Source organism: Sinohyriopsis cumingii, chromosome 12, assembly GCF_028554795.1.
Source record: "Sinohyriopsis cumingii isolate HCF-2022 chromosome 12, ASM2855479v2, whole genome shotgun sequence".
Taxonomy (NCBI): domain Eukaryota; kingdom Metazoa; phylum Mollusca; class Bivalvia; order Unionida; family Unionidae; genus Sinohyriopsis; species Sinohyriopsis cumingii.
Window position 1 is genome coordinate 45,213,801 of NC_142972.1, and position 14,980 is coordinate 45,228,780.

A 14,980-nucleotide genomic window follows, 5' to 3' on the forward strand; every position below is an offset into this window, starting at 1 on the left:
TATAGAAGAGAAGCTGGTGGCTATAAATCGTACTAATGGTTATGATGATCAAAGTCTCGGATTTCTTGAAAATGTTGCTCCAGGTGAAGGTACTGGTATTTCAAACCATGTCTTGATCTGCGCATGAAAAATGCAAAGAGAGGTCTTGACATAAATGAATTATATTGCAATTTGGAGAGAACACCCTTAGAACACAAAGCAAGACATCATATTATGTACAGCCCAAGGTTAAACAGTTCAGACTTAGAACATCAGATCAGTACTAGCATGCAGCACCACAGCCGGTAAAACTTGTAGAAAATTATTGGTTACATTAAGCTGGTAAAAAGTTGGTAATAAAATTTGTTTACCTATTGAGGAGAACACTCATATTAAATTTCTGCTTGAATCAATATGTATACAGAGACATCCAGTACAGGTACCCAATAAAATATAGATGCAAACAATAGGCAGCAATAGAACATTTGATCAACTTGTAAAAAGAAGCATTGACTATGAGTGATGATTACCACTGAAGAATTTAAAGCAGATAACTTTAACATGTGATGAAAATATTCACATTGACTGAGTTACTCTTTTTGTGATGGATTCACATACCAATTTTCATGAGTGGAGGTGCAATAAGGTGCAAGATATTTGGTGCATAACAAGCAATAACTGAAAATACAGAAAAGTTAATAAGAGTGACCTGCTTTTGGAATGACTGATTTAATCTCTCTGAGATGTATTCACATACCAGTTTTTATGAGAGTAGATAAAATATGGTTCAAAACCTTGACAGTGTACTGAATGCATAGAAATGTGAAGCAGCTCACTTTTAAATGCACCCACACACCAGTTTTTTTGAAATGCAGATCAAACAGATTTTGAAGATGTAATGAGCATTATACTGAAAATAGAAAAATCCGTCAGGCATGGAAACTTTGCACTGCTGAGTTCATATCATTTTATTTCATAACATTGCAATTCACATGCCATGGTAACAATAAGAAAGTGAGGTTTATAAACATATATCGAACAACAAACAAAGTGTCGGATTTATATGTTTTCATTTTTAATATAATTGTATAGCTAGATATTATTCTGAAAAATACATATTGCTGCAAATGTATTAATATACTATAAATATGTGAAGGAGTTGGCAAGATGATGAGTATCAACAAAAAAACCCCAAACAAACAAGATAATGAGACTTTTTGTACATGATGTCATTTATTAATCAACAACTATTATATTATTGGTTTGTTTGATAAAGTGTACTATTACTAAATGTTAAATTTATATTTTAATTCAATTTCATAACCTGCTTGAGAGGAAATATTTTAGTGATACTTTGTAAGGGAAAATGAAAGTTGCTTTTTTTCTGGAAAATATATTGTCATCTCTCTATGATCCATGATTATATTTAATGTTTTCTAATTTCATGGTGTTTGTTTCTGTAATAATATTATTATATGTTTTTTTATCTTATAGGTGTTATCTAATGTTGTAAAGCATTTAGCGCTTCTAAAGATTAGGCGCTATACAAAGTCCTCATTATTATTATTGTTATATTTATATCTCAACAATATAGTTTGGGTTTTTTTAAGGTTTAACACCATTTTTCAGCAAATGACAGGCTATAGATGTTATATTCTGATGGAGAAAGACGCACATAACCACCCACCCACATGGAGATACTGGCAAGCTTTTTCCACATACCTGCATTGACTGATTTAAAAACTCATGCAGACAGAGGTGAGATATTTACATAAGTGATGTGTATAGGCAAGTGCTTTAGACCACTCAGCCACCCAGACCAGGTCTGAGTCCACCTACACTCAATCTCAGCAGTAACAAGTATCGTGATCTATTGTCCCATCTCATTGATTCTGTATAACAGTTATATGCCTCAATGATCTATGTCCCATCTGTGATTCTGTATAATAGCTATTCTTCACTGATCTATTGTTCCGTCTCTATGATTTTATATCACAGTTATACTTCAGTGATCTATTGTCTAGTCTCTATAATTCTGTATCAGTTATACCTTAATGATATATTGTTCCATCTCTTTGATTCTATATCACAGTTATACCTCAATGATCTATTGTCTAGTCTCTATGATTCTGTATCACAGTTATACCTCAATGATCTATTGTCTAGTCTCTATGATTCTGTATCACAGTTATACCTCAATGATCTATTGTCCCATCTCTATGATTCTGTATCACAGTTATACCTCAATGATCTATTGTCCCATCTCTATGATTCTGCATCACAGTTATACCTCAATGATATATTGTCCCATCTATATGATTCTGTATAACAGCTATACCTCAATGATCTATTGTCCCATCTACAGTATATGATTCTGTATCACAGTTATACCTCAATGATCCATTGTCCCTTCTATATGATTTTGTATAATAGCTATTCTCAGTGATTTATTGTTTTACAACTATGATTATCTGTAACATTATAAGAAGCTGCTACTAGGGTACTAGTCAGTCATACCATGTAGGGCATCACCCCTGATATATACTGGTGGAGGGTTCACGTACTGCCTGAACAATCACCTATCGACAGACAACACCAAGGACAAGTTTTCAAGATTATATATCATACTAGACAGCCCGTATTGATAAAACTGCTCAGATTTGAGTCTAATTGTAGTAATCATACAAAATTTACTCTGATGCGATCTCCTTACAGAAGTATATAAAGATAAAATCTAGAAGTTTTGTATTTAAAAGTGTGTTGACCATCATTTAAGTAGATTGAAGAGTTATGGAAGCAAAAATATGCCCAATATGTTTGAATTGAATATACCTCCAAAAGGAAATATGTCATGTTGACTACAGTATGACCAAAGCAATTAGACCAGGGGTGCACAACCTTCTCCGGCCAAGGGCCAGACAGCATTTTCTAAGGCCACTCGAGGGCAGCAAACACTAATTTCTTTAATATAATTACTGTTCATTATAAGAAGCTACTACTAGGGTATTTGATAAATTTATTTCCACAATTTTCTTGACCTTATATTAATTTTATTTAATTTCAAAGTTAATGTCTGATCCTTTCCATTGTCATTTCTCTATTTCAATCAACATCCCAGGCTGGCACCCTCCCACCCCCACCTTGAAAGTTTTATAGTGGAGCCCTAATGTTGCAATGTCTTTTATTTACATTTTCTATTTCTTTAAATAACTAACGTGCTCGTGGTTATGTTTTAGTTGCATAGTTGTTTGAATAAGTCGTATGTTTCTTTGTTTAAATTATCAAACTTAAAGAAGAGTGTCTTATATTTACTATAAGTAACCCTCCTATAAATATAAACACACACACACACACACACACACACACACACACACAACATGATACAGAGGTATTTCAAGTCACCGACAAGAAGACGGAAAAAAATGTTGCTGACAGGAAGAAAATGTAGATTGTCAGGTTCAAATCTACCCGAATATATCGCATTTTGTTACATCTCATTATTCAAGAATGTAATCAACAACATATCTTAGATTGGTATGCCACCACGAAAAACGGCCCTGTCAATATGTCCACGTCATTGAAATGCGTAAAAAAATTCACGTTGGCATACAGATCTAATGTGTTTGTCTTGTATATTCTCAAATTTTATCAGATGTTCGAAAACAGAAATGTGATATATTACGGTAGATTAGTTCAGTCTAAACCTAAATTCTCTTCCGTTCCGCGGCCCCGGCTGGCTAGTGGTATAAGCGCTTGCCATTACAAATTACACACACCTGACCTCTGTTCGCTTGGGTTAGAGTCCTTGCTTGGTCAAATTAGGTATATGAGAAGTTTTGCTTGTAGGCTATCGTGGACAGTTGGTTCTTCGCTATGTTTTCCCGGGTTTTTCCTCTTCCAAATGTATTGGCCGCCATGTATAGACTATCATGTGCTCAAAATGGTGTTAAACTAAAAAATCCTTTCTTGCTGTCCACAATTTACCATATTTAGTTTATTGATTTATTCTTATTTTAAATCAAATGGTTCTCCAGAATGAACGGAGCAATACAGAACTAAAACAGTTGACATATCAATACAGATGGAATCTCTCCATTTGAGCTCTTTCTCTCTTTTCTCATTTATTTTAGTGACTAGTGTCATTAGTGTGCTTATCCGATTGGAAGTCATTATTTTATTATTTAAAAAAAAATAGGGTATGTATTCCTAAGGATCCTCGATAGTTATTGGACAATATAATCATCAAATGGTGAAATATGTTGGTTTTCGTGTTTGATACATTTATTTTCACCATTTTCTAAACTCAATATTATTTTATTTAATGTTATATTTAATGTGTTTGAAACGTAAGTTTATCCATTACGAGTATCAAAATCGAGAGGATAATGATTTCTCTATTTAAAAAATCCCAGGGGTTCCTCCTCATCGCAACCCTTCCTCCACCCATTCCCAATGTTGCAAAAGTCGAAGTTACTATATATAATCACACGAAGTATAGAAATTCTTATATATGGCGATAGTCACCCCTCCTACCTCTTACATACACACGCACACACACTCATACATACACACGCACAAACACACATACACACGCACACAGGAGGACTCGTACATAAACACACACACATACACACATAGAGAGGAAGAGAGGTATTCAGAGTCACCAACTTGAACCGTCGGGAAGCAGACAGAGAATAAATATTGCTAAAGGTGGTCAACAGGAAGAAATTGTAGACTGTTCGGTCGAGATCCCGATAGAAGTTATTTTGTCTAGTATATTCTCAAATCGTATCTGATGTTCATAAAAGAAATGTGATGTTTTCCTGTAGATTATATCTTTATAAACCTTAATTTTCCTCATCACAGGCATGTTATGGCATATTTATTTTTGGATCCTTTCCGAAGGTGAATAGGAATACCTTGAGGGTGTAAAATGCTTCAACAGACAAGAGATAATAGATAATAAACTGTACAAGATTATTAATTTTATTATATAAAATCACATTGATTTTTAATTTCCTTCTCATAATGTAAGTTGATTTTGGATGGACTAATGACACTATATCGGCTTTAAATATACGTATTTTGTTAAAACATGATACCATGACGAAGCAACTGTTCACATTTCATCCGAACATTTAACTCTTTAGAAAACCCCAAAACTGATCAAATAAGGGAGTTTGTCAGATTACATAATCTTGAATCTGGAAAAAAAATTGTAAAAAGTTACTCAGATAGGGAAGACTATCCTTAACGACTTTAAGGATCGAGATTCCCGTAAAACTAACCAAATGATTCCCAATTTGGTAACTTTGAAACTTGACTTTTTGTACAAACTACAAGCGTAGATAAAATAAACGTAGTAGGCATGCTGTTATGCATTTCTATACCGAACGGACTTTAAAAACACTTGTTGAAACTATTATTCGCTTTAGAACCTTTTGGACTAATGTTTGTGGAGGTTCGGGGAATACGTACGTTATTTTTGCAATGTTTAATTGTAGATTTGGACATATTTAACAGCACCGAAGCATATAAGTTACACAAACATGAAGTTGATTTCATTCTTCACTGTTTTCAATAGCTTTTTAGACGTTTTCATTGGGTTGTTGGAGCGTTTATATCGTGACGTTAAACAGTAACGTTGAAATAATATTCCAGCAAGTTTACCAACTATTGACACAACGTACAAAATAAAAAAAACATGTTAGACACACCTACATATCGACCTAATAATTAATTATCATCCGTACACACAGTTAATCTGGATTCCAATGTTGGTGTGTCTGCTACGCACGGATGCCTATACCACCGACACTGTACCATCACTACTTTGGGGATGTGTCATGGTCGTGATGGTCTAGAAGCCAGTGCTTACAGGCAAAGCGATGGGTACCATTAACCCGTGGACCTGGAGTAAGATCAGAGTGGGCGTTTTGCCTTTTCAGCACTTTAGTGGCCCTTCCATCCGTCCTCGCCTCTTCCCTCCGTGACAATTTATCCCATAAGTGACCACTGCATGTTCATCACTTTGTATGTTGTCCACGGTGGTGCAAGCACATGTGACGTGTGTAGTGTAAGCCAGTCATGGAGGTAGAGTCTCGTACGGATGGATGTGCCCCCAAAAGGTTTCGAAATAATGGCAAAATACCAACCTTTGATACTACTATGTGATTATAAAAACAAATCCCGCAGAGTGTAATTATTCAGGCATGCCTATGGTAACGATCAATACACACCCTGTTAGCCCAATGAAAGCGTGTGTTAGTGTGTGATCTGGATTTTTAACGTAGCTTTAACAATTTTTCAGTCATATCGCTACGATGTCTGCAGTGTGACAGTTTATAGTGATGTCTAGCAATGAGGCATCATGCCGCAGACATGTAGCATGATGTCCCACCCAATCACATTATCCTGACACCAGGCCGACCAGTCCTAACGCTAACCTGTTAATGCTGGGTGCTTAGCGAGGCAGCTGTTAGTACCATTTTTGTAAGTCTTTGGTATGACTCGGCCGGGGATTGAACCCACGACCTACCGCATCCGAGGCGGACGCACTAACCACTAGGCCACCGGAGCGGTCGCCCTATGAATGAATGTATGTACTGAGTATTAATATGCTATACCAACAAAGGCCCTGTATTGATTTTACTCCACAGCAATGCTACATATAATTTTTATAGCATGATTTTATACTGATAAAGAGGTAAATATATAGCAGAGTTATTAAATTTTTAGTATTGAAGAAATGCTTGTGGTGGTCTATATATAAGTGTCAAACAGTAGCCAGGCCATTGATTGCCAAATTATACTGGAAAAAGAATTAGGTCTCGAACAGTGGCAAAAACTTGCCAGATGATCGCAATATCAAAAATGTAACGGATAAACTGAGATCGCTGTATCGTTTAAATGCATCATACATGTCTATTAAGGAAACACAAATGATGTTGAATGCAGTCTCTGAAACAAATTCGGCGCACGTTGATCAGTTGGTCAATCTGGGAGTGACTTTAGAAATAGAACAAAAAACTTGGGCAGATTTTTGAGGCAAAACGTCTGAAGCAAGTGACGTTTTTGATGAGGTCAGTGTCGTAGACGTTCAAGTGTAGGCTAATTAACCAGATGCGTTTGGGCCACAACTATAAGAATTGCATCCAAACACACTACTTGTTACATGATATTCTACAATAGGCGTTATGGGTACAAGAAGAAATTTAGCGCACCGACTGCAATTTTCAGAAGCAAAGAAAACGATCGAAGAAATTTACCAACTCCATAAGAAATGTAATGTTATTGGATTCTAACGCACGGATTGTGGCCCATATCGGACTGGTGCAGTAATCTGTCCTGATTTGTCATTCGAACTACTTTAGGTTGACATGGCACTGGAATTTATCTCATTTACATTTGCAAAGGACTTTGATGATCCTAATAATAAGGAATCTGAGAAAACCTGATCTAAAACTCGAGGTACCATAATGTCGCATGATGGAGTTGATGAGGCTTTTTGTCGACCAGGTCCTGCAATCAGTGTACTACCTGGTGTAGAAAAGGAGACGATAGAGCGGCGACGGACACATCTGCGCTATGAGCAAGTTTTATGCATTAGACAAAAAGCTCGCGTGTATGTATAGGAAACTCCATGGCATTGGGACAAAACAACTGTATAGCTGCCTGCATTGGAAAACACGAACTCTCTGGCAGAAAATGTCATTATCAGGTGTTACGGATTGGCATAGGTGCAAGGCCATGTTTTAAATGTGGCATTGGCGTCAAATCACGTAATCAGCTTTGCCAGCCTTGTGGATCTATTTGTGGTTGCTATAATACGTGCAAAGATAATTCAAAACCACAAACACATGTGGCTGAACAAGCACAAATAAGTAGAAAAAAAACCTCAAAAATAAATTAAATAATGACCAGGATTGATCCTGATGAAATAGAAAACATAAAAGAAGCCATCAACAGAATTTCACAATTAGAAAGATGCTTCCCCCACCCTTTCGGATAAACACGCCTGCTGTACCACAGCTAAAACAGATCGAACGACAGAATGGAATATACACACCAAGTCATATGAGAAAGGTTGACATACTTCAATTATTGAGGCCAATATTTGTACTTAATCCATGATCCGTTGTCACTGCAGCAATAGCAACAGCAACAATAATTGGAAACGAAACAACAGTGCAGCAATTAAGACAATTTGAATATGAGTACAATATCCGAATACCAGTGGGGCAAGAAAAACTGACATCCTTCCGATTTCGATCAGTATGAACAAAACCGTGGTTATCGTCTCGCATCTGCTATTGCTACTGAAGTAGATGAGTATGTTCGTGCAAAGACACAGCAATCACAATTACACGAATCTAAATTTCAAAAACGTAGTGGTTAATTGGAAATACACGTGACAATTGTTCCATCTACATACACGTCAGGCAAAGACGCTCTACAACCTTTGGGAAATATTATTCTTTGAATCATAGCGGTGTTGCAACACTTTGGCCATGCTGGGGTTAAAACAGATATTGTCCTTAGTGCTCATCTGGTTATGAATCTTTTAAATGCATCTTCCAGTTTCACCATTGATTGGGCTGCTGTCTTAGCAGTTTAGGATTACGCGGGTACTACTGTAACTCCACGGTACAGTAGTCCTAAATCCATCATTGACATTACTATCTGGTTATGACACTTAGTAATGACAAGGATGGATTTAGAACTACTATGCCATGGAGTTACAGTAGTACCCGCGTAATCCTAAACTGCTAAGACAGCGGCCCAATCAATGGTGAAATTGGAAGATGCATTTAAAAGATTCCCGAAAAGCTGAAGAAACACACTAATACAGGATCGTGATGAATTCTCAAAAGATGTGCGTACGGCGAGGTACATCTCTCACCGAATCAACCGTTTCGTGGATCCAGTTGCATAACAACACCAAACTGGGTCCCGCCTAGGTCAGTTATAAACGTAAAAAAAATCATTGACAACATATGTTTTTTAAAATGGATATTTTGTCGGCGCTATATCCAGACAGTGATAAAGTGTTGCTGTGTGAACGCAACTTTGTTGATATTGAATGTTCCGTATAGGCTACCAACAGTACACTAGACAAATTTGAAACAATTAACTCTAGCATTTTTGTCAATGTGTTCAGTAATGACGAAGGCCTTATCCGCTGGCATTATTGCCCCAATGGACAATACGGACGAACCCAGTTGCTGCTGAATGAAATTAAATAATCAGAATCGATATTGCACTACGTGTAGATAAATAGTCTTTATCCATTCAGACGTTGCATGCATGTGTTTAAAACTCAGGAACTGTTCACCAGTTTTAACATTTACTGTACTGGTATCAGTTAAAAACCACAGCACACAATCATGTCAGCGCCCGGTAAAAACACTATCAAATTTACTGAAGCACTACGAAAGAGGAAAGTCCCGTATATCACCTACGTTAATTTTGAATATCTGAATGTTTCAGTGGCAGACGCTCATGTTCCCATTTCTGATAATGATACTATCGATCAAACTGTGCAAATCGCTGAACAAGTCCAATGCAGTTTGTTATGTAGCAGTTCAATCTGATTGATTTAATGGGGCAAGATTTTGCAAAATAATGTATCTGTAGTATAATTTTAAAATATCTTTCGTAGTCAGCGTGTCACATAAAGGTTAAGATTTATATTTTGTCAAGTCCCGCAATAAATTATTGACTAATAGGGCTAGAACCTGTTCTGCTTGGGGCATGAATTGAATTTTAATTAGGACTCTCTCGTTTACAGCTAAGAACATACATGAATGCAATGTTAACGCAAGGTCATGATACTAAAATGTCGAGAGTGATATGAACCTATGGGAAGAGTTTAGGATATTGTGATCGATTTGAAACAGTTGTCATAAGATGAAATTTTCATAATAGCTATTAGAAAAGGCGAACTAGATATGATTATTCTAACTTCGATGGGAGTGATAAAGATTTTAGGCGGTTAAAGTAGTAATCCTGATTGGCAACGCTAAGTGAGGTGAGTGTGCTTTCAGATTTGATTCAGAGGTTTTAAACAGTTCCCCTTGTAAAATTAATAAGTCTAAGTTTCTTCGAGACCCCGAGAAGTTGACTCCGAGGAAAAATAACAAGTACACTCCCTTGTAAATAACCCGTCTTAAGAATGCAATGCAATGTTTCGTTATATGAATGAGTTCGGATTTAGTTTCTTGCATGTACTAGAAATCAGGTATAGTAAGATATCAGACGTTTTTATGTGGATATGTAAATTATTTTTCTTACATGATTTGTATAATTTATGCTGAGGAATATTTTTATCTAAAAATGTATGTCAGTGAAGTGCTAATTAATAAAGTAGCGTAGTTAGGGCAAATAGTGAAGTCCATTAATTCGTGTGCAATTAAGTTGTGAATATTCTTCAACTGAGAATTGAGTAGTGTGTCGACTGATAGGTCAGCTGGCAAATTTATGGCCACAGCGGGGCCATAATAATACCAGAGGGGGCTAATTATTTCATGGTACAAGGATAACTATGTGGTAACCGATAACACAATGCATCGATTTATGGTCGTAAGGTCGTGAGTGTGTATTTAGTGCGAATGTCCATAGCTAGTTCTGTTAATTTCCTATAGACGATACCTGATGCAAGAGAGTGGGAATATTTGTTGATCCCAGGAGAAGGACAAACCTGATATATATATATATATATATATATATATATATATATATATATATATATATATATATATATATATATATATATATATATATATATATATTAGGTTGGATGCTATATTTTGTTTTTAAAGGAAGAGAAAATAGCTCTACACACGCATGAATTGTGGGGGGAAAAGAGCACAGTCTGCAACCAAGGGGTTGGTAACCTGAACAGGAGAGAGAGAGACGGGGGGGTGGGGGTGGGGGGTTAGGGAACGGTCATCTGGTGAAATTGTTTCTATCAATAACAGAAATGCTAATTGAAAGTCGCATAATCTGGTAACTTAGTTTCTGAGAGAAAGTGAGTTATTTACATGTCAAATTTAATTTCATTTCATTTATGTAATTGATCAAATTATTGTATTGTACACACGGGGGCTTGATTTATTATATTATATATCTCTGAACAGTTCTCTGTTATTCCGTCCATTAAATTTATATATTATATTATTAATTACTATATTGGGGCAATAGCATCGTGGTCGTGTTATTATTTTACCGGAATTTCAATAATTGGTCCCTCATATTGCGTTGTCTGTTATCTACGATGTGCTCTCGTGTGTGCGTCTATATATGTACTTTCTGTTATTTTAAATGACTAACCTGTTTATTGTATTTAAATTTGAATATTTGTTAGAATAACATTCCTGTTTTATTGTTTAAAGTATGAAACTAAAATAGTAGTTTTATATTGAGTGAAAGGTCCCCCTCACACCAAAGACCCACCCACACCCCTCTTACTATCCAATACCACACATGATAAAAACGGGGGAGAAAAGGGGGACAGGTAAAGGTCCCTCAGCTACATCTGCACAAATAAACGTACTTTCTTATAAACAATCCTAATCAATACAAACACGTCCTTATTAACAAACCCATATGGACAATCAAACATATCCTTATTAACAATTTTATTAACACAAAAACATTCCTATTAACACAAACACATCCTAAAAAGAAACAAACAAATCCTTATTAACAAATACAACCACTCACACCTATTTTTGGACAAAGAACTACTCACTCTTACAATCAAACAAAATCGCGATCCAAATAGGGAATGAGAGGGAGTAGCAAAAGGTCACTAATATCTCCTTAGGGACTTACACTAAATCTTACTAACATAAGTCTGTAATCTTATGTTGGGTGGCATATAGGTATATTCATGTTTAAATAATAATAATAATAATAATAATAATAATAATAATAATAATAATATTAAGAAGAAGAAGAAGAAGAAGAAGATGATGATGATGACGAAGAAGAAGAAGAAGAAGAAGAAATATGATGTAGAAATCAAGACATGTTTCATTTTAACTGACGTTTGGTATATTCTCGTGGATAAAATGACAATGAAATTTCAGTGGGAAGAGACGGGGCTAACAAATATCTTCAATAAGAAAAGAAAATGTCCTTAAATTGTATTACATTTCAACCATACTAAAATCGTTATATAATAAGAAAAAAACTTAACATTCTGTAGTTCTGTAGTTCGCCGAAAACGTTAGTTTTTGTCACTCAATCATTACTGATAAAAGCAAATTACATGTTGTGCTTTGTAGAGAAAAGTACTTGAACATCTTTTGTTTATGCATCTTATTGTGGTCAAAACCAGGTTGCTGTTACTTTATTTTGAAACACAACTCTGACATTATAACTTTGGACTGTTTCATACCAGAAACGTCTAATAAAGGCATTAGGTGTAATTGTAATAAAACCATACAGTGCTGGGGAGACGCAACATGTTGAAAACTTGAGAATTTTTTCTTTAGCTCCAAAAAATTGTTTTTTTTTATATTAAGATTTACTGCAATAATTATTTTGTACTATCTCTTAGGGTTCACAATCGATAGATTATTTACTGACGTTAAGACCTTCTCAAACAATTTTTACTGTCTCGTAGAGCAACATTATTTACTGGAATAGAACCTATCATCTTCATAAAATATACTGATGTAAAATGATGTAAAAAGACCCTTTTAGGGTTAACCAACAGCCCTTTTTTGAGTTACATAGGTTTCCAGAAATAGAAGTACTATTCAATATGGCCGAATTCTCTGTATTCGTATTTGTATGTATATGCATAGAATTGTACAAAAAAAAAATGGATTGTTTAAAATTGTGAAATTAAAATATTTTTAAAATAAATTGAACAAAATAATATTGACACAATTTTTAAGTGCGCATGAACCAAACTTTCTTCAGTGTACATAAATAAACCTTTAAAACAATTTTACGTGCACTTTTATTTTTCCAAATTTTTTCTTAAGCTTCCAGAGTACTATCCTCTTGTTATAATCCCAAGATAGCCGGATCTTGGACTTTTCCTTTTGTGCTCGTAGCAAAAGCTGTGACCCCTCAACTAGTTATTTACCGAACAGAATTATGTAATTTGCTAACTATTGACTAGCATAGCAAGTTATTTACGATATGTGGGTCATGAATGTTCACGAATGCAACAAGTTACGGGTGTGGTGGAATCGAAACTGAAAGTAAAAACAGATAAGTATTGGTTGGCTGATAGCTATAAGCGCAATCTATACCCACTGCATGGTATATATACACCTACAGATACATCCGCACTACACGCCCAGTTGCAAGAGAGATACAGGTAAGGCTATAAATCTGTGTTCCTTTTCATATTTTTCTTCTTTCGAAATTCAAGCCAGCCAAGACATAGTTTTGTCAAGTGTCGCATTAGTTACTTTAGGAATCATAGTTAATGTTGGTAAATTTGAGTGTATCCTGTTATATATCCTAGTACATTTTAGATACATTTTGGGGTGTAACATAACTATCCAAATATCTAAAATGGGGTAGGAAATCAATGATATCCACATGACACTTTGACAGTATTAGGATATCCGTTCGGTAGCGATACAAAATCTTTTTAGAAACGTGCGTTATCAGCATTAAAGTGAAGAAGAAATAAGCAATGAAAAATGAAAGAAAGTAGATATATTTACATAATATTCTACATTTCCCTAATTAACATATTGCTTTCATCCCAAAGCTGATTAGTCCATTAAAAAAGTACATCTTAACTTTAATCATTACTCCAAAGATACCTCGCTACTTGTTTACTCCCCTTACCAAGAAGACTCCAAGAAATAAACGATACTAAAGGTTATTTCTGGATACGCTTCTGAACCGAATCTGAAGGACCAAACAGCAACGAATCAGGTAAACATGGTACTAGCAGGGCCTTGGGCAATTTTACGTTTCTTTTGAGGCTGGGGTATCCATCTTACACAATGAGATTTTACTATTTTGAAGTAGTAAATTCTACATCCACCATGGTTGTAGCTGAAACGACTAAAATAGAACCAATTACACCAACATCAAAGGTCGATAACGTGATCATAAAAGTGAAAAGACTGAAACGGTATCAAAGGTTGCGCATCGGAAGTCGGGCCAAACGAATAACAAAAGATAACGGCTAATCGAGCGGGTGTGTATCAAATATTATTTTAATTACATACCCAAGTTGCGATACTAAAGGGTATCATTCTACTGATAAGGGCATGGAATTAGGTGACATTCTTTACTTACTATAATATTTTTTAAAAGGTTAGCGGGAAACGAAAGCATGTCGGCACAGGTGCAAGGCATATCAGATCGCCGGTTGAAATGAGAGCCTATCGGGACCGTCAGTAGTAGTTATATCGAGAGTTTACACCACCGATAGAAAATGTTTGGTGACTAGCATTAATGCTAGTCGTGGATAACTTTTGGTGACTAGCCATAAGAGTGGGTGATAGGGTATGGTGACTTTCATGAATACTGGCGGAACAAACCTGTTGGCATCTGGCATAGATTTCGGCCACGACAGTTGTGGATGCTAGCATGTCTCTATTACTGGGCGATGTGCCCCAACCCCATGATCGACATCCAACCATGCGAGTATCCGTAGACGCATGGGTTCACATACACATCGACGTATTCCATGAACTCATGTTTGGGCGTGTTAAAGAAAATATGCAATGGTTCGTTGATATAGGGTTTTACGATGATGTTTACCAAGATGACTAGGAGTGGTGGAGTTTTTGCTGACCATTCGCTTTTGTTAAGGTTCGTCTTACCGATGTGGGTCTGGTAGATGTTCACGGCCTTCGGAAATAGGCGGGTGAAGTATAGGTTGTCATAGTCCGCACCGTCGTGAGGTTCGACGTAACCGCTTGTGATATAAGCTACGCCTTTAGCGTCCGAAGAGCCCTCGTCTTCTGAGACATACTCATCCTCCCAAAACATTCCGTTCACGCGTCAGTGCATC